The sequence below is a fragment of the Brachyhypopomus gauderio genome, unplaced genomic scaffold (assembly GCF_052324685.1).
Source record: "Brachyhypopomus gauderio isolate BG-103 unplaced genomic scaffold, BGAUD_0.2 sc94, whole genome shotgun sequence".
Lineage (NCBI taxonomy): Eukaryota > Metazoa > Chordata > Actinopteri > Gymnotiformes > Hypopomidae > Brachyhypopomus > Brachyhypopomus gauderio.
In genome coordinates, this window is record NW_027506915.1 from 133,056 (window position 1) to 156,258 (window position 23,203).

At 45.0% G+C, this 23,203-nt stretch overlaps 48 non-coding genes across 48 annotated transcripts; 30 read left to right on the forward strand and 18 right to left on the reverse strand.

Annotated features, from left to right (window-relative positions):
- The first annotated feature begins 347 nt into the window (after positions 1 to 347).
- trnay-gua (transfer RNA tyrosine (anticodon GUA)) lies at positions 348 to 434 on the forward strand. The gene is given in 2 exon segments: positions 348 to 384; positions 399 to 434. It is a non-coding gene; the product is annotated as a tRNA-Tyr (tRNA).
- A 63-nt stretch (positions 435 to 497) lies between these two features.
- Positions 498 to 569, reverse strand: trnae-cuc (transfer RNA glutamic acid (anticodon CUC)). Its single transcript has one exon. It is a non-coding gene; the product is annotated as a tRNA-Glu (tRNA).
- Positions 570 to 773: 204 nt separating this feature from the next.
- On the forward strand, positions 774 to 846 carry trnak-uuu (transfer RNA lysine (anticodon UUU)). Its single transcript has one exon. It is a non-coding gene; the product is annotated as a tRNA-Lys (tRNA).
- A 561-nt stretch (positions 847 to 1,407) lies between these two features.
- Positions 1,408 to 1,479, reverse strand: trnae-cuc (transfer RNA glutamic acid (anticodon CUC)). Its single transcript has one exon. It is a non-coding gene; the product is annotated as a tRNA-Glu (tRNA).
- Positions 1,480 to 1,683: 204 nt separating this feature from the next.
- trnak-uuu (transfer RNA lysine (anticodon UUU)) lies at positions 1,684 to 1,756 on the forward strand. The gene has a single exon. It is a non-coding gene; the product is annotated as a tRNA-Lys (tRNA).
- A 473-nt stretch (positions 1,757 to 2,229) lies between these two features.
- trnay-gua (transfer RNA tyrosine (anticodon GUA)) lies at positions 2,230 to 2,316 on the forward strand. The gene is given in 2 exon segments: positions 2,230 to 2,266; positions 2,281 to 2,316. It is a non-coding gene; the product is annotated as a tRNA-Tyr (tRNA).
- Positions 2,317 to 2,378: 62 nt separating this feature from the next.
- On the reverse strand, positions 2,379 to 2,450 carry trnae-cuc (transfer RNA glutamic acid (anticodon CUC)). The gene has a single exon. It is a non-coding gene; the product is annotated as a tRNA-Glu (tRNA).
- Positions 2,451 to 3,199: 749 nt separating this feature from the next.
- On the forward strand, positions 3,200 to 3,286 carry trnay-gua (transfer RNA tyrosine (anticodon GUA)). The gene is given in 2 exon segments: positions 3,200 to 3,236; positions 3,251 to 3,286. It is a non-coding gene; the product is annotated as a tRNA-Tyr (tRNA).
- A 62-nt stretch (positions 3,287 to 3,348) lies between these two features.
- On the reverse strand, positions 3,349 to 3,420 carry trnae-cuc (transfer RNA glutamic acid (anticodon CUC)). Its single transcript has one exon. It is a non-coding gene; the product is annotated as a tRNA-Glu (tRNA).
- Positions 3,421 to 4,169: 749 nt separating this feature from the next.
- On the forward strand, positions 4,170 to 4,256 carry trnay-gua (transfer RNA tyrosine (anticodon GUA)). Its single transcript is given in 2 exon segments — positions 4,170 to 4,206; positions 4,221 to 4,256. It is a non-coding gene; the product is annotated as a tRNA-Tyr (tRNA).
- Positions 4,257 to 6,377: 2,121 nt separating this feature from the next.
- On the forward strand, positions 6,378 to 6,450 carry trnak-uuu (transfer RNA lysine (anticodon UUU)). The gene has a single exon. It is a non-coding gene; the product is annotated as a tRNA-Lys (tRNA).
- A 473-nt stretch (positions 6,451 to 6,923) lies between these two features.
- trnay-gua (transfer RNA tyrosine (anticodon GUA)) lies at positions 6,924 to 7,010 on the forward strand. Its single transcript is given in 2 exon segments — positions 6,924 to 6,960; positions 6,975 to 7,010. It is a non-coding gene; the product is annotated as a tRNA-Tyr (tRNA).
- Positions 7,011 to 7,073: 63 nt separating this feature from the next.
- On the reverse strand, positions 7,074 to 7,145 carry trnae-cuc (transfer RNA glutamic acid (anticodon CUC)). The gene has a single exon. It is a non-coding gene; the product is annotated as a tRNA-Glu (tRNA).
- Positions 7,146 to 7,349: 204 nt separating this feature from the next.
- On the forward strand, positions 7,350 to 7,422 carry trnak-uuu (transfer RNA lysine (anticodon UUU)). The gene has a single exon. It is a non-coding gene; the product is annotated as a tRNA-Lys (tRNA).
- A 412-nt stretch (positions 7,423 to 7,834) lies between these two features.
- Positions 7,835 to 7,921, forward strand: trnay-gua (transfer RNA tyrosine (anticodon GUA)). The gene is given in 2 exon segments: positions 7,835 to 7,871; positions 7,886 to 7,921. It is a non-coding gene; the product is annotated as a tRNA-Tyr (tRNA).
- A 63-nt stretch (positions 7,922 to 7,984) lies between these two features.
- On the reverse strand, positions 7,985 to 8,056 carry trnae-cuc (transfer RNA glutamic acid (anticodon CUC)). Its single transcript has one exon. It is a non-coding gene; the product is annotated as a tRNA-Glu (tRNA).
- A 204-nt stretch (positions 8,057 to 8,260) lies between these two features.
- On the forward strand, positions 8,261 to 8,333 carry trnak-uuu (transfer RNA lysine (anticodon UUU)). Its single transcript has one exon. It is a non-coding gene; the product is annotated as a tRNA-Lys (tRNA).
- A 549-nt stretch (positions 8,334 to 8,882) lies between these two features.
- Positions 8,883 to 8,954, reverse strand: trnae-cuc (transfer RNA glutamic acid (anticodon CUC)). The gene has a single exon. It is a non-coding gene; the product is annotated as a tRNA-Glu (tRNA).
- A 749-nt stretch (positions 8,955 to 9,703) lies between these two features.
- On the forward strand, positions 9,704 to 9,790 carry trnay-gua (transfer RNA tyrosine (anticodon GUA)). The gene is given in 2 exon segments: positions 9,704 to 9,740; positions 9,755 to 9,790. It is a non-coding gene; the product is annotated as a tRNA-Tyr (tRNA).
- A 62-nt stretch (positions 9,791 to 9,852) lies between these two features.
- trnae-cuc (transfer RNA glutamic acid (anticodon CUC)) lies at positions 9,853 to 9,924 on the reverse strand. The gene has a single exon. It is a non-coding gene; the product is annotated as a tRNA-Glu (tRNA).
- A 204-nt stretch (positions 9,925 to 10,128) lies between these two features.
- trnak-uuu (transfer RNA lysine (anticodon UUU)) lies at positions 10,129 to 10,201 on the forward strand. The gene has a single exon. It is a non-coding gene; the product is annotated as a tRNA-Lys (tRNA).
- A 473-nt stretch (positions 10,202 to 10,674) lies between these two features.
- trnay-gua (transfer RNA tyrosine (anticodon GUA)) lies at positions 10,675 to 10,761 on the forward strand. Its single transcript is given in 2 exon segments — positions 10,675 to 10,711; positions 10,726 to 10,761. It is a non-coding gene; the product is annotated as a tRNA-Tyr (tRNA).
- A 63-nt stretch (positions 10,762 to 10,824) lies between these two features.
- trnae-cuc (transfer RNA glutamic acid (anticodon CUC)) lies at positions 10,825 to 10,896 on the reverse strand. The gene has a single exon. It is a non-coding gene; the product is annotated as a tRNA-Glu (tRNA).
- A 204-nt stretch (positions 10,897 to 11,100) lies between these two features.
- trnak-uuu (transfer RNA lysine (anticodon UUU)) lies at positions 11,101 to 11,173 on the forward strand. Its single transcript has one exon. It is a non-coding gene; the product is annotated as a tRNA-Lys (tRNA).
- Positions 11,174 to 11,584: 411 nt separating this feature from the next.
- Positions 11,585 to 11,671, forward strand: trnay-gua (transfer RNA tyrosine (anticodon GUA)). The gene is given in 2 exon segments: positions 11,585 to 11,621; positions 11,636 to 11,671. It is a non-coding gene; the product is annotated as a tRNA-Tyr (tRNA).
- A 63-nt stretch (positions 11,672 to 11,734) lies between these two features.
- On the reverse strand, positions 11,735 to 11,806 carry trnae-cuc (transfer RNA glutamic acid (anticodon CUC)). Its single transcript has one exon. It is a non-coding gene; the product is annotated as a tRNA-Glu (tRNA).
- A 204-nt stretch (positions 11,807 to 12,010) lies between these two features.
- trnak-uuu (transfer RNA lysine (anticodon UUU)) lies at positions 12,011 to 12,083 on the forward strand. Its single transcript has one exon. It is a non-coding gene; the product is annotated as a tRNA-Lys (tRNA).
- Positions 12,084 to 12,694: 611 nt separating this feature from the next.
- trnae-cuc (transfer RNA glutamic acid (anticodon CUC)) lies at positions 12,695 to 12,766 on the reverse strand. The gene has a single exon. It is a non-coding gene; the product is annotated as a tRNA-Glu (tRNA).
- Positions 12,767 to 13,515: 749 nt separating this feature from the next.
- Positions 13,516 to 13,602, forward strand: trnay-gua (transfer RNA tyrosine (anticodon GUA)). The gene is given in 2 exon segments: positions 13,516 to 13,552; positions 13,567 to 13,602. It is a non-coding gene; the product is annotated as a tRNA-Tyr (tRNA).
- Positions 13,603 to 13,664: 62 nt separating this feature from the next.
- Positions 13,665 to 13,736, reverse strand: trnae-cuc (transfer RNA glutamic acid (anticodon CUC)). The gene has a single exon. It is a non-coding gene; the product is annotated as a tRNA-Glu (tRNA).
- A 204-nt stretch (positions 13,737 to 13,940) lies between these two features.
- Positions 13,941 to 14,013, forward strand: trnak-uuu (transfer RNA lysine (anticodon UUU)). The gene has a single exon. It is a non-coding gene; the product is annotated as a tRNA-Lys (tRNA).
- A 473-nt stretch (positions 14,014 to 14,486) lies between these two features.
- trnay-gua (transfer RNA tyrosine (anticodon GUA)) lies at positions 14,487 to 14,573 on the forward strand. The gene is given in 2 exon segments: positions 14,487 to 14,523; positions 14,538 to 14,573. It is a non-coding gene; the product is annotated as a tRNA-Tyr (tRNA).
- A 63-nt stretch (positions 14,574 to 14,636) lies between these two features.
- On the reverse strand, positions 14,637 to 14,708 carry trnae-cuc (transfer RNA glutamic acid (anticodon CUC)). The gene has a single exon. It is a non-coding gene; the product is annotated as a tRNA-Glu (tRNA).
- Positions 14,709 to 14,912: 204 nt separating this feature from the next.
- On the forward strand, positions 14,913 to 14,985 carry trnak-uuu (transfer RNA lysine (anticodon UUU)). Its single transcript has one exon. It is a non-coding gene; the product is annotated as a tRNA-Lys (tRNA).
- Positions 14,986 to 15,396: 411 nt separating this feature from the next.
- trnay-gua (transfer RNA tyrosine (anticodon GUA)) lies at positions 15,397 to 15,483 on the forward strand. Its single transcript is given in 2 exon segments — positions 15,397 to 15,433; positions 15,448 to 15,483. It is a non-coding gene; the product is annotated as a tRNA-Tyr (tRNA).
- A 1,386-nt stretch (positions 15,484 to 16,869) lies between these two features.
- trnae-cuc (transfer RNA glutamic acid (anticodon CUC)) lies at positions 16,870 to 16,941 on the reverse strand. Its single transcript has one exon. It is a non-coding gene; the product is annotated as a tRNA-Glu (tRNA).
- A 749-nt stretch (positions 16,942 to 17,690) lies between these two features.
- On the forward strand, positions 17,691 to 17,777 carry trnay-gua (transfer RNA tyrosine (anticodon GUA)). The gene is given in 2 exon segments: positions 17,691 to 17,727; positions 17,742 to 17,777. It is a non-coding gene; the product is annotated as a tRNA-Tyr (tRNA).
- Positions 17,778 to 18,115: 338 nt separating this feature from the next.
- trnak-uuu (transfer RNA lysine (anticodon UUU)) lies at positions 18,116 to 18,188 on the forward strand. The gene has a single exon. It is a non-coding gene; the product is annotated as a tRNA-Lys (tRNA).
- A 473-nt stretch (positions 18,189 to 18,661) lies between these two features.
- Positions 18,662 to 18,748, forward strand: trnay-gua (transfer RNA tyrosine (anticodon GUA)). The gene is given in 2 exon segments: positions 18,662 to 18,698; positions 18,713 to 18,748. It is a non-coding gene; the product is annotated as a tRNA-Tyr (tRNA).
- A 339-nt stretch (positions 18,749 to 19,087) lies between these two features.
- On the forward strand, positions 19,088 to 19,160 carry trnak-uuu (transfer RNA lysine (anticodon UUU)). Its single transcript has one exon. It is a non-coding gene; the product is annotated as a tRNA-Lys (tRNA).
- A 412-nt stretch (positions 19,161 to 19,572) lies between these two features.
- Positions 19,573 to 19,659, forward strand: trnay-gua (transfer RNA tyrosine (anticodon GUA)). The gene is given in 2 exon segments: positions 19,573 to 19,609; positions 19,624 to 19,659. It is a non-coding gene; the product is annotated as a tRNA-Tyr (tRNA).
- A 62-nt stretch (positions 19,660 to 19,721) lies between these two features.
- trnae-cuc (transfer RNA glutamic acid (anticodon CUC)) lies at positions 19,722 to 19,793 on the reverse strand. Its single transcript has one exon. It is a non-coding gene; the product is annotated as a tRNA-Glu (tRNA).
- An 898-nt stretch (positions 19,794 to 20,691) lies between these two features.
- trnae-cuc (transfer RNA glutamic acid (anticodon CUC)) lies at positions 20,692 to 20,763 on the reverse strand. Its single transcript has one exon. It is a non-coding gene; the product is annotated as a tRNA-Glu (tRNA).
- Positions 20,764 to 20,967: 204 nt separating this feature from the next.
- On the forward strand, positions 20,968 to 21,040 carry trnak-uuu (transfer RNA lysine (anticodon UUU)). The gene has a single exon. It is a non-coding gene; the product is annotated as a tRNA-Lys (tRNA).
- Positions 21,041 to 21,660: 620 nt separating this feature from the next.
- On the reverse strand, positions 21,661 to 21,732 carry trnae-cuc (transfer RNA glutamic acid (anticodon CUC)). The gene has a single exon. It is a non-coding gene; the product is annotated as a tRNA-Glu (tRNA).
- Positions 21,733 to 21,936: 204 nt separating this feature from the next.
- trnak-uuu (transfer RNA lysine (anticodon UUU)) lies at positions 21,937 to 22,009 on the forward strand. Its single transcript has one exon. It is a non-coding gene; the product is annotated as a tRNA-Lys (tRNA).
- A 472-nt stretch (positions 22,010 to 22,481) lies between these two features.
- On the forward strand, positions 22,482 to 22,568 carry trnay-gua (transfer RNA tyrosine (anticodon GUA)). Its single transcript is given in 2 exon segments — positions 22,482 to 22,518; positions 22,533 to 22,568. It is a non-coding gene; the product is annotated as a tRNA-Tyr (tRNA).
- Positions 22,569 to 22,630: 62 nt separating this feature from the next.
- trnae-cuc (transfer RNA glutamic acid (anticodon CUC)) lies at positions 22,631 to 22,702 on the reverse strand. The gene has a single exon. It is a non-coding gene; the product is annotated as a tRNA-Glu (tRNA).
- Positions 22,703 to 23,203: the final 501 nt, after the last annotated feature.

Sequence of the window (23,203 nt, forward strand, 5' to 3'; positions counted from 1 at the left end):
CTATGTCCTTGTTAATGATGACAAAAAAAAACACCAATTAAAGCCACTCAGCCTTTCCTTTCTCTCTCTCTCTATGTGACATCACAATAGATTTTCTCAAAAAGCAATTCAAATTGTTCTAACCATTGGTGGGACCAACCCGTGGCCTTTTACCATCCACGTGTCCAAAATGCAGTACGCATGCCAATGTTGTTAACAGACATACGTGTTGGTAGCTCTACATGTCCAACTGGTACAGTGTGAGGTTTCCTCTTTGGTGGACCTTAAAGAGTTGAAAAAGCCACAACCGAACTGGTATCTTTGTCAACGTCCTTGTTTCTGGATCTACGCTGCATGTGCGTCAGAATCCTTCGGTAGCTCAGATGGTAGAGCGGAGGACTGTAGAGGTTAAAGCAGCAATCCTTAGGCCACCGGTTCAAATCCGGTTCGAAGGAAGCTTCTTTTTTTTCCAGGATATTACTGCCTTTAATGTCATGATGAGCAAAAAGTTTTCTGTTTTCCCTGACCGGGAATCGAACCCGGGCCGCGGCGGTGAGAGCGCCGAATCCTAGCCACTAGACCATCAGGGACAGCGATGTTATGCTAATGGATGAAGGCCTTTACATGAGTTCTGGCTGGCCGTTATTCATGAGTGAAGAAAGACCAGAATGTGGGTTATTCGTGACCACACCAGAACATGTGGACCTTTTTGTGTCAAGACTGTCAAATGCTTCCCATGTCAGAGGTCAAGAATATCTGGACATGTTCTGAATCACAGAGCAAGGCTAAACGTAGCCTGTATAGCTCAGTCGGTAGAGCATCAGACTTTTAATCTGAGGGTCCAGGGTTCAAGTCCCTGTTCAGGCGTTGAACTTTACATGACCGTCAGCTTGTCTGCCTACCTGTGACTTCCTTGTCATTAATTATTTTGTCTATGTCCTTGTTAATGATGACAAAAAAAACAACAATTAAAGCCACTCAGCCTTTCCTTTCTCTCTCTCTCTATGTGACATCACAATAGATTTTCTCAAAAAGCAATTCAAATTGTTCTAACCATTGGTGGGACCAACCCGTGGCCTTTTACCATCCACGTGTCCAAAATGCAGTACGCATGCCAATGTTGTTAACAGACATACGTGTTGGTAGCTCTACATGTCCAACTGGTACAGTGTGAGGTTTCCTCTTTGGTGGACCTTAAAGAGTTGAAAAAGCCACAACCGAACTGGTATCTTTGTCAACGTCCTTGTTTCTGGATCTATGCTGCATGTGCGTCAGAATCCTTCGGTAGCTCAAATGGTAGAGCGGAGGACTGTAGAGGTTAAAGCAGCAATCCTTAGGCCACCGGTTCAAATCCGGTTCGAAGGAAGCTTCTTTTTTTTCCAGGATATTACTGCCCTTAATGTCATGATGAGCAAAAAGTTTTCTGTTTTCCCTGACCGGGAATCGAACCCGGGCCGCGGCGGTGAGAGCGCCGAATCCTAGCCACTAGACCATCAGGGACAGCTATGTTATGCTAATGAATGAAGACTTTTACATGAGTTCTGGCTGGCCGTTATTCATGAGTGAAGAAAGACCAGAATGTGGGTTATTCGTGACCACACCAGAACATGTGGACCTTTTTGTGTCAAGACTGTCAAATGCTTCCCATGTCAGAGGTCAAGAATATCTGGACATGTTCTGAATCACAGAGCAAGGCTAAACGTAGCCTGGATAGCTCAGTCGGTAGAGCATCAGACTTTTAATCTGAGGGTCCAGGGTTCAAGTCCCTGTTCAGGCGTTGAACTTTACATGACCGTCAGCTCTTGAGCACCGTTCACTTATCGTCAGGCAGGCTTTTGGATTAAGCTGAACTTCCAGCTTTACGTCTGCCTACCTGTGACTTCCTTGTCATTAATTATTTTGTCTATGTCCTTGTTAATGATGACAAAAAAAAACACCAATTAAAGCCACTCAGCCTTTCCTTTCTCTCTCTCTCTATGTGACATCACAATAGATTTTCTCAAAAAGCAATTCAAATTGTTCTAACCATTGGTGGGACCAACCCGTGGCCTTTTACCATCCACGTGTCCAAAATGCAGTACGCATGCCAATGTTGTTAACAGACATACGTGTTGGTAGCTCTACATGTCCAACTGGTACAGTGTGAGGTTTCCTCTTTGGTGGACCTTAAAGAGTTGAAAAAGCCACAACCGAACTGGTATCTTTGTCAACGTCCTTGTTTCTGGATCTATGCTGCATGTGCGTCAGAATCCTTCGGTAGCTCAGATGGTAGAGCGGAGGACTGTAGAGGTTAAAGCAGCAATCCTTAGGCCACCGGTTCAAATCCGGTTCGAAGGAAGCTTCTTTTTTTCCAGGATATTACTGCCTTTAATGTCATGATGGGCAAAAAGTTTTCCGTTTTCCCTGACCGGGAATCGAACCCGGGCCGCGGCGGTGAGAGCGCCGAATCCTAGCCACTAGACCATCAGGGACAGCGATGTTATGCTAATGGATGAAGGCCTTTACATGAGTTCTGGCTGGCCGTTATTCATGAGTGAAGAAAGACCAGAATGTGGGTTATTCGTGACCACACCAGAACATGTGGACCTTTTTGTGTCAAGACTGTCAAATGCTTCCCATGTCAGAGGTCAAGAATATCTGGACATGTTCTGAATCACAGAGCAAGGCTAAACGTAGCCTGGATAGCTCAGTCGGTAGAGCATCATACTTTTAATCTGAGGGTCCAGGGTTCAAGTCCCTGTTCAGGCGTTGAACTTTACATGACCGTCAGCTCTTGAGCACCGTTCACTCATCGTCAGGCAGACTATTGGATTAAGCTGAACTTCCAGCTTTACATCTGCCTACCTGTGACTTCCTTGTCATTAATTATTTTGTCTATGTCCTTGTTAATGATGAAAAAAAAAACACCAATTAAAGCCACTCAGCCTTTCCTTTCTCTCTCTCTCTATGTGACATCACAATAGATTTTCTCAAAAAGCAATTCAAATTGTTCTAACCATTGGTGGGACCAACCCGTGGCCTTTTACCATCCACGTGTCCAAAATGCAGTACGCATGCCAATGTTGTTAACAGACATACGTGTTGGTAGCTCTACATGTCCAACTGGTACAGTGTGAGGTTTCCTCTTTGGTGGACCTTAAAGAGTTGAAAAAGCCACAACCGAACTGGTATCTTTGTCAACGTCCTTGTTTCTGGATCTATGCTGCATGTGCGTCAGAATCCTTCGGTAGCTCAGATGGTAGAGCGGAGGACTGTAGAGGTTAAAGCAGCAATCCTTAGGCCACCGGTTCAAATCCGGTTCGAAGGAAGCTTCTTTTTTTCCAGGATATTACTGCCTTTAATGTCATGATGGGCAAAAAGTTTTCCGTTTTCCCTGACCGGGAATCGAACCCGGGCCGCGGCGGTGAGAGCGCCGAATCCTAGCCACTAGACCATCAGGGACAGCGATGTTATGCTAATGGATGAAGGCCTTTACATGAGTTCTGGCTGGCCGTTATTCATGAGTGAAGAAAGACCAGAATGTGGGTTATTCGTGACCACACCAGAACATGTGGACCTTTTTGTGTCAAGACTGTCAAATGCTTCCCATGTCAGAGGTCAAGAATATCTGGACATGTTCTGAATCACAGAGCAAGGCTAAACGTAGCCTGGATAGCTCAGTCGGTAGAGCATCATACTTTTAATCTGAGGGTCCAGGGTTCAAGTCCCTGTTCAGGCGTTGAACTTTACATGACCGTCAGCTCTTGAGCACCGTTCACTCATCGTCAGGCAGACTATTGGATTAAGCTGAACTTCCAGCTTTACATCTGCCTACCTGTGACTTCCTTGTCATTAATTATTTTGTCTATGTCCTTGTTAATGATGAAAAAAAAAACACCAATTAAAGCCACTCAGCCTTTCCTTTCTCTCTCTCTCTATGTGACATCACAATAGATTTTCTCAAAAAGCAATTCAAATTGTTCTAACCATTGGTGGGACCAACCCGTGGCCTTTTACCATCCACGTGTCCAAAATGCAGTACGCATGCCAATGTTGTTAACAGACATACGTGTTGGTAGCTCTACATGTCCAACTGGTACAGTGTGAGGTTTCCTCTTTGGTGGACCTTAAAGAGTTGAAAAAGCCACAACCGAACTGGTATCTTTGTCAACGTCCTTGTTTCTGGATCTATGCTGCATGTGCGTCAGAATCCTTCGGTAGCTCAGATGGTAGAGCGGAGGACTGTAGAGGTTAAAGCAGCAATCCTTAGGCCACCGGTTCAAATCCGGTTCGAAGGAAGCTTCTTTTTTTCCAGGATATTACTGCCTTTAACCTTATACTGCAGATTCGCACGCCTGGTGGCCATTTTTAACATTTTTGACATAGTTCACATTAAAACTAGATATCTCAAGTTGTACATATAGGAAAATTATCATTCATGGCTCAAACTGAAGTAGGCAGTTGGGGGAACATATTAATACACTTCAGTATCATATTCACATAATTTGGTTTATTTTAGAGCCTCTATTGCAGATGCTAATATGCCAGGAATGTCACAAATGCTGACTTGAACTTGAACATGACTGGAATGTATATTCACATAGTTATTCAAATGTGGTATCAGAAATTACAATAAATTTCGCTAGGGTCTTTTCTAACAACACAGAAAAAATGGAGCAAATCCATGCAAGCATTGAAAAGTTATTCAGCTTTATCCAAGGTATGTCAAGTGCACCACACCCATGTCTAAATATGCCACACCCGACACACACCATTAGCCAACTAAGCTAACATGCCAACAAATTCCTTACACGAAACCGAGGAGCTACGACAAACAACAATGCTGCACATATTACAGCAAGACCAGAAAATTCCAATGACTAAATTTCATGTCCAAATATGAACGTTATGATATCATATTTATGTCCAATATAGTCCGACAGCATAAGCTAGGTTACCGTAGCCAACTCCGGTAGCATCCGACACGATACAGAGTGCTGCAGCACTCAAACGCTCTAAAACTGTTTATAATCTAACGCTTAGTTAATGTTTAGTATTAGAATATATATTTTGTACAATATCGCTTATGAAAAATTATCCATTGTTACTCACAGTACGTAGAATCGCGTCGTAGCCGGTGTACCGTCTCACTTCCGGGTTGGCGAAAATTCCGAAAATTGCTCATATATTCCACACAAAGTAATCCGTTTATGTTCAAAAGTATCCACAATCCGCATAAAAACGAACAAAATAATCCATGGCTGCTTCAGTTTCGCCGAACAGTGTGTTCTGGGGAGCTTAGCTTAGGTTAGCAAAGGGTTAGCTTATGTTGCTATGCTAGCGGCCGAAATTGGAAATGAAGCGCCAGTTTCCGAGGGCTCAATTTAAAAATATACTTGACCAATCATGTCATATGAGGGCTGGTTAGCTTCGGAAGGATGTACACTATTGGTTAGAACAGCTTTCAATCACTTCTGAGGCTCCAGCTTGTCTCTGTGGGCTTATTGGTTCACCCTCCCCCCCTCCCCTTCGCACCTCGCCGTGGGAGAGGTTGTAAAACCTGTCATTCAAAGTCACTACCCCACTTTAGACCAATAAAAACCACTCAAATCAAAGCAGAACCGCTGCAGCTTTGTAATGAGGGGTCAAATCAGCGTTAAGAATGCTTCTGTGACGCTTAGGGGGCAGATTTGTCGGAGTGTCTCATTCAGGAAGCGGATTTTGGAAAATTTTGCAGTGAGGTGAGCAAGCTTTTTAAGGTACTTAACCACAACGGATCTACGCTGTTAAGGTCTTAAATTAAAGCCTTATTAGTAAACGATTTTTAGGTGACAAAACATTAAGACATTTCACAACATAAATATGTTTTGTAAACGGATATGTCGGGAGACCCCCTCGCGGGGTGCACTTTTGTGGTCAACTTCAAAGCCGGATATCTCGCGATCGGCTGCACGTAGACGGCTGAAACTCGGTAGGCATGTAGATGGGATAGGAAATTTTGATTTAAGCGCTTTTGTTCGGAGATTCATTAATGTTTAATATGTTTTATATCGCCGTAAAGGAGCTGGGCCCGCCGGCGGGCCCACTAGGGGGCGCTTCTGCATAATAGGGTTAATGTCATGATGAGCAAAAAGTTTTCTGTTTTCCCTGACCGGGAATCGAACCCGGGCCGCGGCGGTGAGAGCGCCGAATTCTAGCCACTAGACCATCAGGGACAGCGATGTTATGCTAATGGATGAAGGCTTTTACATGAGTTCTGGCTGGCCGTTATTCATGAGTGAAGAAAGACCAGAATGTGGGTTATTCGTGACCACACCAGAACATGTGGACCTTTTTGTGTCAAGACTGTCAAATGCTTCCCATGTCAGAGGTCAAGAATATCTGGACATGTTCTGAATCACAGAGCAAGGCTAAACGTAGCCTGGATAGCTCAGTCGGTAGAGCATCAGACTTTTAATCTGAGGGTCCAGGGTTCAAGTCCCTGTTCAGGCGTTGAACTTTACATGACCGTCAGCTCTTGAGCACCGTTCACTCATCGTCAGGCAGGCTTTTGGATTAAGCTGAACTTCCAGCTTTACGTCTGCCTACCTGTGACTTCCTTGTCATTAATTATTTTGTCTATGTCCTTGTTAATGATGACAAAAAAAAACACCAATTAAAGCCACTCAGCCTTTCCTTTCTCTCTCTCTCTATGTGACATCACAATAGATTTTCTCAAAAAGCAATTCAAATTGTTCTAACCATTGGTGGGACCAACCCGTGGCCTTTTACCATCCACGTGTCCAAAATGCAGTACGCATGCCAATGTTGTTAACAGACATACGTGTTGGTAGCTCTACATGTCCAACTGGTACAGTGTGAGGTTTCCTCTTTGGTGGACCTTAAAGAGTTGAAAAAGCCACAACCGAACTGGTATCTTTGTCAACGTCCTTGTTTCTGGATCTATGCTGCATGTGCGTCAGAATCCTTCGGTAGCTCAGATGGTAGAGCGGAGGACTGTAGAGGTTAAAGCAGCAATCCTTAGGCCACCGGTTCAAATCCGGTTCGAAGGAAGCTTCTTTTTTTTCCAGGATATTACTGCCTTTAATGTCATGATGAGCAAAAAGTTTTCTGTTTTCCCTGACCGGGAATCGAACCCGGGCCGCGGCGGTGAGAGCGCCGAATCCTAGCCACTAGACCATCAGGGACAGCGATGTTATGCTAATGGATGAAGGCCTTTACATGAGTTCTGGCTGGCCGTTATTCATGAGTGAAGAAAGACCAGAATGTGGGTTATTCGTGACCACACCAGAACATGTGGACCTTTTTGTGTCAAGACTGTCAAATGCTTCCCATGTCAGAGGTCAAGAATATCTGGACATGTTCTGAATCACAGAGCAAGGCTAAACGTAGCCTGGATAGCTCAGTCGGTAGAGCATCAGACTTTTAATCTGAGGGTCCAGGGTTCAAGTCCCTGTTCAGGCGTTGAACTTTACATGACCGTCAGCTTGTCTGCCTACCTGTGACTTCCTTGTCATTAATTATTTTGTCTATGTCCTTGTTAATGATGACAAAAAAAAACACCAATTAAAGCCACTCAGCCTTTCCTTTCTCTCTCTCTCTATGTGACATCACAATAGATTTTCTCAAAAAGCAATTCAAATTGTTCTAACCATTGGTGGGACCAACCCGTGGCCTTTTACCATCCACGTGTCCAAAATGCAGTACGCATGCCAATGTTGTTAACAGACATACGTGTTGGTAGCTCTACATGTCCAACTGGTACAGTGTGAGGTTTCCTCTTTGGTGGACCTTAAAGAGTTGAAAAAGCCACAACCGAACTGGTATCTTTGTCAACGTCCTTGTTTCTGGATCTACGCTGCATGTGCGTCAGAATCCTTCGGTAGCTCAGATGGTAGAGCGGAGGACTGTAGAGGTTAAAGCAGCAATCCTTAGGCCACCGGTTCAAATCCGGTTCGAAGGAAGCTTCTTTTTTTTCCAGGATATTACTGCCTTTAATGTCATGATGAGCAAAAAGTTTTCTGTTTTCCCTGACCGGGAATCGAACCCGGGCCGCGGCGGTGAGAGCGCCGAACCCTAGCCACTAGACCATCAGGGACAGCGATGTTATGCTAATGGATGAAGGCCTTTACATGAGTTCTGGCTGGCCGTTATTCATGAGTGAAGAAAGACCAGAATGTGGGTTATTCGTGACCACACCAGAACATGTGGACCTTTTTGTGTCAAGACTGTCAAATGCTTCCCATGTCAGAGGTCAAGAATATCTGGACATGTTCTGAATCACAGAGCAAGGCTAAACGTAGCCTGGATAGCTCAGTCGGTAGAGCATCAGACTTTTAATCTGAGGGTCCAGGGTTCAAGTCCCTGTTCAGGCGTTGAACTTTACATGACCGTCAGCTTGTCTGCCTACCTGTGACTTCCTTGTCATTAATTATTTTGTCTATGTCCTTGTTAATGATGACAAAAAAAACAACAATTAAAGCCACTCAGCCTTTCCTTTCTCTCTCTCTCTATGTGACATCACAATAGATTTTCTCAAAAAGCAATTCAAATTGTTCTAACCATTGGTGGGACCAACCCGTGGCCTTTTACCATCCACGTGTCCAAAATGCAGTACGCATGCCAATGTTGTTAACAGACATACGTGTTGGTAGCTCTACATGTCCAACTGGTACAGTGTGAGGTTTCCTCTTTGGTGGACCTTAAAGAGTTGAAAAAGCCACAACCGAACTGGTATCTTTGTCAACGTCCTTGTTTCTGGATCTATGCTGCATGTGCGTCAGAATCCTTCGGTAGCTCAGATGGTAGAGCGGAGGACTGTAGAGGTTAAAGCAGCAATCCTTAGGCCACCGGTTCGAAGGAAGCTTCTTTTTTTCCAGGATATTACTGCCTTTAATGTCATGATGGGCAAAAAGTTTTCTGTTTTCCCTGACCGGGAATCGAACCCGGGCCGCGGCGGTGAGAGCGCCGAATCCTAGCCACTAGACCATCAGGGACAGCGATGTTATGCTAATGGATGAAGGCCTTTACATGAGTTCTGGCTGGCCGTTATTCATGAGTGAAGAAAGACCAGAATGTGGGTTATTCGTGACCACACCAGAACATGTGGACCTTTTTGTGTCAAGACTGTCAAATGCTTCCCATGTCAGAGGTCAAGAATATCTGGACATGTTCTGAATCACAGAGCAAGGCTAAACGTAGCCTGGATAGCTCAGTCGGTAGAGCATCATACTTTTAATCTGAGGGTCCAGGGTTCAAGTCCCTGTTCAGGCGTTGAACTTTACATGACCGTCAGCTCTTGAGCACCGTTCACTCATCGTCAGGCAGACTATTGGATTAAGCTGAACTTCCAGCTTTACATCTGCCTACCTGTGACTTCCTTGTCATTAATTATTTTGTCTATGTCCTTGTTAATGATGAAAAAAAAAACACCAATTAAAGCCACTCAGCCTTTCCTTTCTCTCTCTCTCTATGTGACATCACAATAGATTTTCTCAAAAAGCAATTCAAATTGTTCTAACCATTGGTGGGACCAACCCGTGGCCTTTTACCATCCACGTGTCCAAAATGCAGTACGCATGCCAATGTTGTTAACAGACATACGTGTTGGTAGCTCTACATGTCCAACTGGTACAGTGTGAGGTTTCCTCTTTGGTGGACCTTAAAGAGTTGAAAAAGCCACAACCGAACTGGTATCTTTGTCAACGTCCTTGTTTCTGGATCTATGCTGCATGTGCGTCAGAATCCTTCGGTAGCTCAGATGGTAGAGCGGAGGACTGTAGAGGTTAAAGCAGCAATCCTTAGGCCACCGGTTCAAATCCGGTTCGAAGGAAGCTTCTTTTTTTCCAGGATATTACTGCCTTTAATGTCATGATGAGCAAAAAGTTTTCTGTTTTCCCTGACCGGGAATCGAACCCGGGCCGCGGCGGTGAGAGCGCCGAATCCTAGCCACTAGACCATCAGGGACAGCGATGTTATGCTAATGGATGAAGGCTTTTACATGAGTTCTGGCTGGCCGTTATTCATGAGTGAAGAAAGACCAGAATGTGGGTTATTCGTGACCACACCAGAACATGTGGACCTTTTTGTGTCAAGACTGTCAAATGCTTCCCATGTCAGAGGTCAAGAATATCTGGACATGTTCTGAATCACAGAGCAAGGCTAAACGTAGCCTGGATAGCTCAGTCGGTAGAGCATCAGACTTTTAATCTGAGGGTCCAGGGTTCAAGTCCCTGTTCAGGCGTTGAACTTTACATGACCGTCAGCTCTTGAGCACCGTTCACTCATCGTCAGGCAGGCTTTTGGATTAAGCTGAACTTCCAGCTTTACGTCTGCCTACCTGTGACTTCCTTGTCATTAATTATTTTGTCTATGTCCTTGTTAATGATGACAAAAAAAAACACCAATTAAAGCCACTCAGCCTTTCCTTTCTCTCTCTCTCTATGTGACATCACAATAGATTTTCTCAAAAAGCAATTCAAATTGTTCTAACCATTGGTGGGACCAACCCGTGGCCTTTTACCATCCACGTGTCCAAAATGCAGTACGCATGCCAATGTTGTTAACAGACATACGTGTTGGTAGCTCTACATGTCCAACTGGTACAGTGTGAGGTTTCCTCTTTGGTGGACCTTAAAGAGTTGAAAAAGCCACAACCGAACTGGTATCTTTGTCAACGTCCTTGTTTCTGGATCTACGCTGCATGTGCGTCAGAATCCTTCGGTAGCTCAGATGGTAGAGCGGAGGACTGTAGAGGTTAAAGCAGCAATCCTTAGGCCACCGGTTCAAATCCGGTTCGAAGGAAGCTTCTTTTTTTTCCAGGATATTACTGCCTTTAATGTCATGATGAGCAAAAAGTTTTCTGTTTTCCCTGACCGGGAATCGAACCCGGGCCGCGGCAGTGAGAGCGCCGAATCCTAGCCACTAGACCATCAGGGACAGCGATGTTATGCTAATGGATGAAGGCCTTTACATGAGTTCTGGCTGGCCGTTATTCATGAGTGAAGAAAGACCAGAATGTGGGTTATTCGTGACCACACCAGAACATGTGGACCTTTTTGTGTCAAGACTGTCAAATGCTTCCCATGTCAGAGGTCAAGAATATCTGGACATGTTCTGAATCACAGAGCAAGGCTAAACGTAGCCTGGATAGCTCAGTCGGTAGAGCATCAGACTTTTAATCTGAGGGTCCAGGGTTCAAGTCCCTGTTCAGGCGTTGAACTTTACATGACCGTCAGCTTGTCTGCCTACCTGTGACTTCCTTGTCATTAATTATTTTGTCTATGTCCTTGTTAATGATGACAAAAAAAACAACAATTAAAGCCACTCAGCCTTTCCTTTCTCTCTCTCTCTATGTGACATCACAATAGATTTTCTCAAAAAGCAATTCAAATTGTTCTAACCATTGGTGGGACCAACCCGTGGCCTTTTACCATCCACGTGTCCAAAATGCAGTACGCATGCCAATGTTGTTAACAGACATACGTGTTGGTAGCTCTACATGTCCAACTGGTACAGTGTGAGGTTTCCTCTTTGGTGGACCTTAAAGAGTTGAAAAAGCCACAACCGAACTGGTATCTTTGTCAACGTCCTTGTTTCTGGATCTATGCTGCATGTGCGTCAGAATCCTTCGGTAGCTCAGATGGTAGAGCGGAGGACTGTAGAGGTTAAAGCAGCAATCCTTAGGCCACCGGTTCAAATCCGGTTCGAAGGAAGCTTCTTTTTTTTCCAGGATATTACTGCCCTTAATGTCATGATGAGCAAAAAGTTTTCTGTTTTCCCTGACCGGGAATCGAACCCGGGCCGCGGCGGTGAGAGCGCCGAATCCTAGCCACTAGACCATCAGGGACAGCTATGTTATGCTAATGAATGAAGACTTTTACATGAGTTCTGGCTGGCCGTTATTCATGAGTGAAGAAAGACCAGAATGTGGGTTATTCGTGACCACACCAGAACATGTGGACCTTTTTGTGTCAAGACTGTCAAATGCTTCCCATGTCAGAGGTCAAGAATATCTGGACATGTTCTGAATCACAGAGCAAGGCTAAACGTAGCCTGGATAGCTCAGTCGGTAGAGCATCAGACTTTTAATCTGAGGGTCCAGGGTTCAAGTCCCTGTTCAGGCGTTGAACTTTACATGACCGTCAGCTCTTGAGCACCGTTCACTTATCGTCAGGCAGGCTTTTGGATTAAGCTGAACTTCCAGCTTTACGTCTGCCTACCTGTGACTTCCTTGTCATTAATTATTTTGTCTATGTCCTTGTTAATGATGACAAAAAAAAACACCAATTAAAGCCACTCAGCCTTTCCTTTCTCTCTCTCTCTATGTGACATCACAATAGATTTTCTCAAAAAGCAATTCAAATTGTTCTAACCATTGGTGGGACCAACCCGTGGCCTTTTACCATCCACGTGTCCAAAATGCAGTACGCATGCCAATGTTGTTAACAGACATACGTGTTGGTAGCTCTACATGTCCAACTGGTACAGTGTGAGGTTTCCTCTTTGGTGGACCTTAAAGAGTTGAAAAAGCCACAACCGAACTGGTATCTTTGTCAACGTCCTTGTTTCTGGATCTATGCTGCATGTGCGTCAGAATCCTTCGGTAGCTCAGATGGTAGAGCGGAGGACTGTAGAGGTTAAAGCAGCAATCCTTAGGCCACCGGTTCGAAGGAAGCTTCTTTTTTTCCAGGATATTACTGCCTTTAATGTCATGATGGGCAAAAAGTTTTCTGTTTTCCCTGACCGGGAATCGAACCCGGGCCGCGGCGGTGAGAGCGCCGAATCCTAGCCACTAGACCATCAGGGACAGCGATGTTATGCTAATGGATGAAGGCCTTTACATGAGTTCTGGCTGGCCGTTATTCATGAGTGAAGAAAGACCAGAATGTGGGTTATTCGTGACCACACCAGAACATGTGGACCTTTTTGTGTCAAGACTGTCAAATGCTTCCCATGTCAGAGGTCAAGAATATCTGGACATGTTCTGAATCACAGAGCAAGGCTAAACGTAGCCTGGATAGCTCAGTCGGTAGAGCATCATACTTTTAATCTGAGGGTCCAGGGTTCAAGTCCCTGTTCAGGCGTTGAACTTTACATGACCGTCAGCTCTTGAGCACCGTTCACTCATCGTCAGGCAGACTATTGGATTAAGCTGAACTTCCAGCTTTACATCTGCCTACCTGTGACTTCCTTGTCATTAATTATTTTGTCTATGTCCTTGTTAATGATGAAAAAAAAAACACCAATTAAAGCCACTCAGCCTTTCCTTTCTCTCTCTCTCTATGTGACATCACAATAGATTTTCTCAAAAAGCAATTCAAATTGTTCTAACCATTGGTGGGACCAACCCGTGGCCTTTTACCATCCACGTGTCCAAAATGCAGTACGCATGCCAATGTTGTTAACAGACATACGTGTTGGTAGCTCTACATGTCCAACTGGTACAGTGTGAGGTTTCCTCTTTGGTGGACCTTAAAGAGTTGAAAAAGCCACAACCGAACTGGTATCTTTGTCAACGTCCTTGTTTCTGGATCTATGCTGCATGTGCGTCAGAATCCTTCGGTAGCTCAGATGGTAGAGCGGAGGACTGTAGAGGTTAAAGCAGCAATCCTTAGGCCACCGGTTCAAATCCGGTTCGAAGGAAGCTTCTTTTTTTCCAGGATATTACTGCCTTTAATGTCATGATGAGCAAAAAGTTTTCTGTTTTCCCTGACCGGGAATCGAACCCGGGCCGCGGCGGTGAGAGCGCCGAATCCTAGCCACTAGACCATCAGGGACAGCGATGTTATGCTAATGGATGAAGGCTTTTACATGAGTTCTGGCTGGCCGTTATTCATGAGTGAAGAAAGACCAGAATGTGGGTTATTCGTGACCACACCAGAACATGTGGACCTTTTTGTGTCAAGACTGTCAAATGCTTCCCATGTCAGAGGTCAAGAATATCTGGACATGTTCTGAATCACAGAGCAAGGCTAAACGTAGCCTGGATAGCTCAGTCGGTAGAGCATCAGACTTTTAATCTGAGGGTCCAGGGTTCAAGTCCCTGTTCAGGCGTTGAACTTTACATGACCGTCAGCTCTTGAGCACCGTTCACTCATCGTCAGGCAGGCTTTTGGATTAAGCTGAACTTCCAGCTTTACGTCTGCCTACCTGTGACTTCCTTGTCATTAATTATTTTGTCTATGTCCTTGTTAATGATGACAAAAAAAAACACCAATTAAAGCCACTCAGCCTTTCCTTTCTCTCTCTCTCTATGTGACATCACAATAGATTTTCTCAAAAAGCAATTCAAATTGTTCTAACCATTGGTGGGACCAACCCGTGGCCTTTTACCATCCACGTGTCCAAAATGCAGTACGCATGCCAATGTTGTTAACAGACATACGTGTTGGTAGCTCTACATGTCCAACTGGTACAGTGTGAGGTTTCCTCTTTGGTGGACCTTAAAGAGTTGAAAAAGCCACAACCGAACTGGTATCTTTGTCAACGTCCTTGTTTCTGGATCTACGCTGCATGTGCGTCAGAATCCTTCGGTAGCTCAGATGGTAGAGCGGAGGACTGTAGAGGTTAAAGCAGCAATCCTTAGGCCACCGGTTCAAATCCGGTTCGAAGGAAGCTTCTTTTTTTTCCAGGATATTACTGCCTTTAATGTCATGATGAGCAAAAAGTTTTCTGTTTTCCCTGACCGGGAATCGAACCCGGGCCGCGGCGGTGAGAGCGCCGAATCCTAGCCACTAGACCATCAGGGACAGCGATGTTATGCTAATGGATGAAGGCCTTTACATGAGTTCTGGCTGGCCGTTATTCATGAGTGAAGAAAGACCAGAATGTGGGTTATTCGTGACCACACCAGAACATGTGGACCTTTTTGTGTCAAGACTGTCAAATGCTTCCCATGTCAGAGGTCAAGAATATCTGGACATGTTCTGAATCACAGAGCAAGGCTAAACGTAGCCTGGATAGCTCAGTCGGTAGAGCATCAGACTTTTAATCTGAGGGTCCAGGGTTCAAGTCCCTGTTCAGGCGTTGAACTTTACATGACCGTCAGCTTGTCTGCCTACCTGTGACTTCCTTGTCATTAATTATTTTGTCTATGTCCTTGTTAATGATGACAAAAAAAACAACAATTAAAGCCACTCAGCCTTTCCTTTCTCTCTCTCTCTATGTGACATCACAATAGATTTTCTCAAAAAGCAATTCAAATTGTTCTAACCATTGGTGGGACCAACCCGTGGCCTTTTACCATCCACGTGTCCAAAATGCAGTACGCATGCCAATGTTGTTAACAGACATACGTGTTGGTAGCTCTACATGTCCAACTGGTACAGTGTGAGGTTTCCTCTTTGGTGGACCTTAAAGAGTTGAAAAAGCCACAACCGAACTGGTATCTTTGTCAACGTCCTTGTTTCTGGATCTATGCTGCATGTGCGTCAGAATCCTTCGGTAGCTCAGATGGTAGAGCGGAGGACTGTAGAGGTTAAAGCAGCAATCCTTAGGCCACCGGTTCAAATCCGGTTCGAAGGAAGCTTCTTTTTTTTCCAGGATATTACTGCCCTTAATGTCATGATGAGCAAAAAGTTTTCTGTTTTCCCTGACCGGGAATCGAACCCGGGCCGCGGCGGTGAGAGCGCCGAATCCTAGCCACTAGACCAGGTATCACCAAATGGCGGACCGCGGTCCGGATCCGGACCCGAACGCCGTCCTGTCCGGACCCAATCACATTCCTGATTAACTGGATACGGACCCAAATGCCAAAAAAATTTTAACGGGAGACTATATTTTAAACCGGAGAATTTATTTTCAGACGAGTGTTACGTTCACCACCCATTTGAGTGTTACGTTCGCCCCCCCCCCCCCCCCCCGCTCAACAACTTTCGTTCGCCACCCCCCCCCCCCTCTCAACAACTTTCTTTCGTTCGCCACCGCGGACCCGGACCTAAGGTCTGAGCTATCTGCCAAAAATGGACCGCGGAAAGATTTAATTGATTACCCCTGCACTAGACCATCAGGGACAGCTATGTTATGCTAATGAATGAAGACTTTTACATGAGTTCTGGCTGGCCGTTATTCATGAGTGAAGAAAGACCAGAATGTGGGTTATTCGTGACCACACCAGAACATGTGGACCTTTTTGTGTCAAGACTGTCAAATGCTTCCCATGTCAGAGGTCAAGAATATCTGGACATGTTCTGAATCACAGAGCAAGGCTAAACGTAGCCTGGATAGCTCAGTCGGTAGAGCATCACACTTTTAATCTGAGGGTCCAGGGTTCAAGTCCCTGTTCAGGCGTTGAACTTTACATGACCGTCAGCTCTTGAGCACCGTTCAGTCATCGTCAGGCAGGCTTTTGGATTAAGCTGAACTTCCAGCTTTACGTCTGCCTACCTGTGACTTCCTTGTCATTAATTATTTTGTCTATGTCCTTGTTAATGATGACAAAAAAAACAACAATTAAAGCCACTCAGCCTTTCCTTTCTCTCTCTCTCTATGTGACATCACAATAGATTTTCTCAAAAAGCAATTCAAATTGTTCTAACCATTGGTGGGACCAACCCGTGGCCTTTTACCATCCACGTGTCCAAAATGCAGTACGCATGCCAATGTTGTTAACAGACATACGTGTTGGTAGCTCTACATGTCCAACTGGTACAGTGTGAGGTTTCCTCTTTGGTGGACCTTAAAGAGTTGAAAAAGCCACAACCGAACTGGTATCTTTGTCAACGTCCTTGTTTCTGGATCTATGCTGCATGTGCGTCAGAATCCTTCGGTAGCTCAGATGTTAGAGCGGAGGACTGTAGAGGTTAAAGCAGCAATCCTTAGGCCACCGGTTCAAATCCGGTTCGAAGGAAGCTTCTTTTTTTCCAGGATATTACTGCCTTTAATGTCATGATGGGCAAAAAGTTTTCTGTTTTCCCTGACCGGGAATCGAACCCGGGCCGCGGCGGTGAGAGCGCCGAATCCTAGCCACTAGACCATCAGGGACAGCGATGTTATGCTAATGGATGAAGGCCTTTACATGAGTTCTGGCTGGCCGTTATTCATGAGTGAAGAAAGACCAGAATGTGGGTTATTCGTGACCACACCAGAACATGTGGACCTTTTTGTGTCAAGACTGTCAAATGCTTCCCATGTCAGAGGTCAAGAATATCTGGACATGTTCTGAATCACAGAGCAAGGCTAAACGTAGCCTGGATAGCTCAGTCGGTAGAGCATCATACTTTTAATCTGAGGGTCCAGGGTTCAAGTCCCTGTTCAGGCGTTGAACTTTACATGACCGTCAGCTCTTGAGCACCGTTCACTCATCGTCAGGCAGACTATTGGATTAAGCTGAACTTCCAGCTTTACATCTGCCTACCTGTGACTTCCTTGTCATTAATTATTTTGTCTATGTCCTTGTTAATGATGAAAAAAAAAACACCAATTAAAGCCACTCAGCCTTTCCTTTCTCTCTCTCTCTATGTGACATCACAATAGATTTTCTCAAAAAGCAATTCAAATTGTTCTAACCATTGGTGGGACCAACCCGTGGCCTTTTACCATCCACGTGTCCAAAATGCAGTACGCATGCCAATGTTGTTAACAGACATACGTGTTGGTAGCTCTACATGTCCAACTGGTACAGTGTGAGGTTTCCTCTTTGGTGGACCTTAAAGAGTTGAAAAAGCCACAACCGAACTGGTATCTTTGTCAACGTCCTTGTTTCTGGATCTATGCTGCATGTGCGTCAGAATCCTTCGGTAGCTCAGATGGTAGAGCGGAGGACTGTAGAGGTTAAAGCAGCAATCCTTAGGCCACCGGTTCAAATCCGGTTCGAAGGAAGCTTCTTTTTTTCCAGGATATTACTGCCTTTAATGTCATGATGAGCAAAAAGTTTTCTGTTTTCCCTGACCGGGAATCGAACCCGGGCCGCGGCGGTGAGAGCGCTGAATCCTAGCCACTAGACCATCAGGGACAGCGATGTTATGCTAATGGATGAAGGCTTTTACATGAGTTCTGGCTGGCCGTTATTCATGAGTGAAGAAAGACCAGAATGTGGGTTATTCGTGACCACACCAGAACATGTGGACCTTTTTGTGTCAAGACTGTCAAATGCTTCCCATGTCAGAGGTCAAGAATATCTGGACATGTTCTGAATCACAGAGCAAGGCTAAACGTAGCCTGGATAGCTCAGTCGGTAGAGCATCAGACTTTTAATCTGAGGGTCCAGGGTTCAAGTCCCTGTTCAGGCGTTGAACTTTACATGACCGTCAGCTCTTGAGCACCGTTCACTCATCGTCAGGCAGGCTTTTGGATTAAGCTGAACTTCCAGCTTTACGTCTGCCTACCTGTGACTTCCTTGTCATTAATTATTTTGTCTATGTCCTTGTTAATGATGACAAAAAAAAACACCAATTAAAGCCACTCAGCCTTTCCTTTCTCTCTCTCTCTATGTGACATCACAATAGATTTTCTCAAAAAGCAATTCAAATTGTTCTAACCATTGGTGGGACCAACCCGTGGCCTTTTACCATCCACGTGTCCAAAATGCAGTACGCATGCCAATGTTGTTAACAGACATACGTGTTGGTAGCTCTACATGTCCAACTGGTACAGTGTGAGGTTTCCTCTTTGGTGGACCTTAAAGAGTTGAAAAAGCCACAACCGAACTGGTATCTTTGTCAACGTCCTTGTTTCTGGATCTATGCTGCATGTGCGTCAGAATCCTTCGGTAGCTCAGATGGTAGAGCGGAGGACTGTAGAGGTTAAAGCAGCAATCCTTAGGCCACCGGTTCAAATCCGGTTCGAAGGAAGCTTCTTTTTTTTCCAGGATATTACTGCCTTTAATGTCATGATGAGCAAAAAGTTTTCTGTTTTCCCTGACCAGGAATCGAACCCGGGCCGCGGCGGTGAGAGCGCCGAATCCTAGCCACTAGACCATCAGGGACAGCGATGTTATGCTAATGGATGAAGGCCTTTACATGAGTTCTGGCTGGCCGTTATTCATGAGTGAAGAAAGACCAGAATGTGGGTTATTCGTGACCACACCAGAACATGTGGACCTTTTTGTGTCAAGACTGTCAAATGCTTCCCATGTCAGAGGTCAAGAATATCTGGACATGTTCTGAATCACAGAGCAAGGCTAAACGTAGCCTGGATAGCTCAGTCGGTAGAGCATCAGACTTTTAATCTGAGGGTCCAGGGTTCAAGTCCCTGTTCAGGCGTTGAACTTTACATGACCGTCAGCTTGTCTGCCTACCTGTGACTTCCTTGTCATTAATTATTTTGTCTATGTCCTTGTTAATGATGACAAAAAAAAACACCAATTAAAGCCACTCAGCCTTTCCTTTCTCTCTCTCTCTATGTGACATCACAATAGATTTTCTCAAAAAGCAATTCAAATTGTTCTAACCATTGGTGGGACCAACCCGTGGCCTTTTACCATCCACGTGTCCAAAATGCAGTACGCATGCCAATGTTGTTAACAGACATACGTGTTGGTAGCTCTACATGTCCAACTGGTACAGTGTGAGGTTTCCTCTTTGGTGGACCTTAAAGAGTTGAAAAAGCCACAACCGAACTGGTATCTTTGTCAACGTCCTTGTTTCTGGATCTATGCTGCATGTGCGTCAGAATCCTTCGGTAGCTCAGATGGTAGAGCGGAGGACTGTAGAGGTTAAAGCAGCAATCCTTAGGCCACCGGTTCAAATCCGGTTCGAAGGAAGCTTCTTTTTTTCCAGGATATTACTGCCTTTAATGTCATGATGAGCAAAAAGTTTTCTGTTTTCCCTGACCGGGAATCGAACCCGGGCCGCGGCGGTGAGAGCGCCGAATCCTATCCACTAGACCATCAGGGACAGCGATGGAATGCTAATGAATGAAGGCTTTTACATGAGTTCTGGCTGGCCGTTATTCATGAGTGAAGAAAGACCAGAATGTGGGTTATTCGTGACCACACCAGAACATGTGGACCATTTTGTGTCAAGACTGTCAAATGCTTCCCATGTCAGAGGTCAAGAATATCTGGACATGTTCTGAATCACAGAGCAACGTTAAACGTAGCCTGGATAGCTCAGTCGGTAGAGCATCAGACTTTTAATTTGAGGGTCCAGGGTTCAAGTCCCTGTTCAGGCGTTGAACTTTACATGACCGTCAGCTCTTGAGCACCGTTCACTCATCGTCAGGCATGCTTTTGGATTAAGCTGAACTTCCAGCTTTACGTCTGCCTACCTGTGACTTCCTTGTCATTAATTATTTTGTCTATGTCCTTGTTAATGATGACAAAAAAAACACCAATTAAAGCCACTCAGCCTTTCCTTTCTCTCTCTCTCTATGTGACATCACAATAGATTTTCTCAAAAAGCAATTCAAATTGTTCTAACCATTGGTGGGACCAACCCGTGGCCTTTTACCATCCACGTGTCCAAAATGCAGTACGCATGCCAATGTTGTTAACAGACATACGTGTTGGTAGCTCTACATGTCCAACTGGTACAGTGTGAGGTTTCCTCTTTGGTGGACCTTAAAGAGTTGAAAAAGCCACAACCGAACTGGTATCTTTGTCAACGTCCTTGTTTCTGGATCTATGCTGCACGTGCGTCAGAATCCTTCGGTAGCTCAGATGGTAGAGCGGAGGACTGTAGAGGTTAAAGCAGCAATCCTTAGGCCACTGGTTCAAATCCGGTTCGAAGGAAGCTTCTTTTTTTCCAGGATATTACTGCCCTTAATGTCATGATGAGCAAAAAGCTTTCTGTTTTCCCTGACCGGGAATCGAACCCGGGCCGCGGCGGTGAGAGCGCCGAATCCTAGCCACTAGACCATCAGGGACAGCGATGGAATGCTAATGAATGAAGGCTTTTACATGAGTTCTGGCTGGCCGTTATTCATGAGTGAAGAAAGACCAGAATGTGGGTTATTCGTGACCACACCAGAACATGTGGACCTTTTTGTGTCAAGACTGTCAAATGCTTCCCATGTCAGAGGTCAAGAATATCTGGACATGTTCTGAATCACAGAGCAAGTTTAAACGTAGCCTGGATAGCTCAGTCGGTAGAGCATCAGACTTTTAATCTGAGGGTCCAGGGTTCAAGTCCCTGTTCAGGCGTTGAACTTTACATGACCGTCAGCTCTTGAGCACCGTTCAGTCATCATCAGGCAGGCTTTTGGATTAAGCTGAACTTCCAGCTTTACGTCTGCCTACCTGTGACTTCCTTGTCATTAATTATTTTGTCTATGTCCTTGTTAATGATGACAAAAAAACACCAATTAAAGCCACTCAGCCTTTCCTTTCTCTCTCTCTCTATGTGACATCACAATAGATTTTCTCAAAAAGCAATTCAAATTGTTCTAACCATTGGTGGGACCAACCCGTGGCCTTTTACCATCCACGTGTCCAAAATGCAGTACGCATGCCAATGGTGTTAACAGACATACGTGTTGGTAGCTCTACATGTCCAACTGGTACAGTGTGAGGTTTCCTCTTTGGTGGACCTTAAAGAGTTGAAAAAGCCACAACCGAACTGGTATCTTTGTCAACGTCCTTGTTTCTGGATCTATGCAGCACGTGCGTCAGAATCCTTCGGTAGCTCAGATGGTAGAGCGGAGGACTGTAGAGGTTAAAGCAGCAATCCTTAGGCCACTGGTTCAAATCCGGTTCGAAGGAAGCTTCTTTTTTTCCAGGATATTACTGCCCTTAATGTCATGATGAGCAAAAAGCTTTCTGTTTTCCCTGACCGGGAATCGAACCCGGGCCGCGGCGGTGAGAGCGCCGAATCCTAGCCACTAGACCATCAGGGACAGCGATGGAATGCTAATGAATGAAGGCTTTTACATGAGTTCTGGCTGGCCGTTATTCATGAGTGAAGAAAGACCAGAATGTGGGTTATTCGTGACCACACCAGAACATGTGGACCTTTTTGTGTCAAGACTGTCAAATGCTTCCCATGTCAGAGGTCAAGAATATCTGGACATGTTCTGAATCACAGAGCAAGGTTAAACGTAGCCTGGATAGCTCAGTCGGTAGAGCATCAGACTTTTAATCTGAGGGTCCAGGGTTCAAGTCCCTGTTCAGGCATTGAACTTTACATGACCGTCAGCTCTTGAGCACCGTTCAGTCATCATCAGGCAGGCTTTTGGATTAAGCTGAACTTCCAGCTTTACGTCTGCCTACCTGTGACTTCCTTGTCATTAATTATTTTGTCTATGTCCTTGTTAATGATGACAAAAAAAACACCAATTAAAGCCACTCAGCATTTCCTTTCTCTCTCTCTCTATGTGACATCACAATAGATTTTCTCAAAAAGCAATTCAAATTGTTCTAACCATTGGTGGGACCAACCCGTGGCCTTTTACCATCCACGTGTCCAAAATGCAGTACGCATGCCAATGTTGTTAACAGACATACGTGTTGGTAGCTCTACATGTCCAACTGGTACAGTGTGAGGTTTCCTCTTTGGTGGACCTTAAAGAGTTGAAAAAGCCACAACCGAACTGGTATCTTTGTCAACGTCCTTGTTTCTGGATCTATGCTGCATGTGCGTCAGAATCCTTCGGTAGCTCAGATGGTAGAGCGGAGGACTGTAGAGGTTAAAGCAGCAATCCTTAGGCCACCGGTTCAAATCCGGTTCGAAGGAAGCTTCTTTTTTTCCAGGATATTACTGCCTTTAATGTCATGATGAGCAAAAAGTTTTCTGTTTTCCCTGACCGGGAATCGAACCCGGGCCGCGGCGGTGAGAGCGCCGAATCCTAGCCACTAGACCATCAGGGACAGCGATGGAATGCTAATGAATGAAGGCTTTTACATGAGTTCTGGCTGGCCGTTATTCATGAGTGAAGAAAGACCAGAATGTGGGTTATTCGTGACCACACCAGAACATGTGGACCTTTTTGTGTCAAGACTGTCAAATGCTTCCCATGTCAGAGGTCAAGAATATCTGGACATGTTCTGAATCACAGAGCAACGTTAAACGTAGCCTGGATAGCTCAGTCGGTAGAGCATCAGACTTTTAATTTGAGGGTCCAGGGTTCAAGTCCCTGTTCAGGCGTTGAACTTTACATGACCGTCAGCTCTTGAGCACCGTTCACTCATCGTCAGGCAGGCTTTTGGATTAAGCTGAACTTCCAGCTTTACGTCTGCCTACCTGTGACTTCCTTGTCATTAATTATTTTGTCTATGTCCTTGTTAATGATGACAAAAAAAACAACAATTAAAGCCACTCAGCCTTTCCTTTCTCTCTCTCTCTATGTGACATCACAATAGATTTTCTCA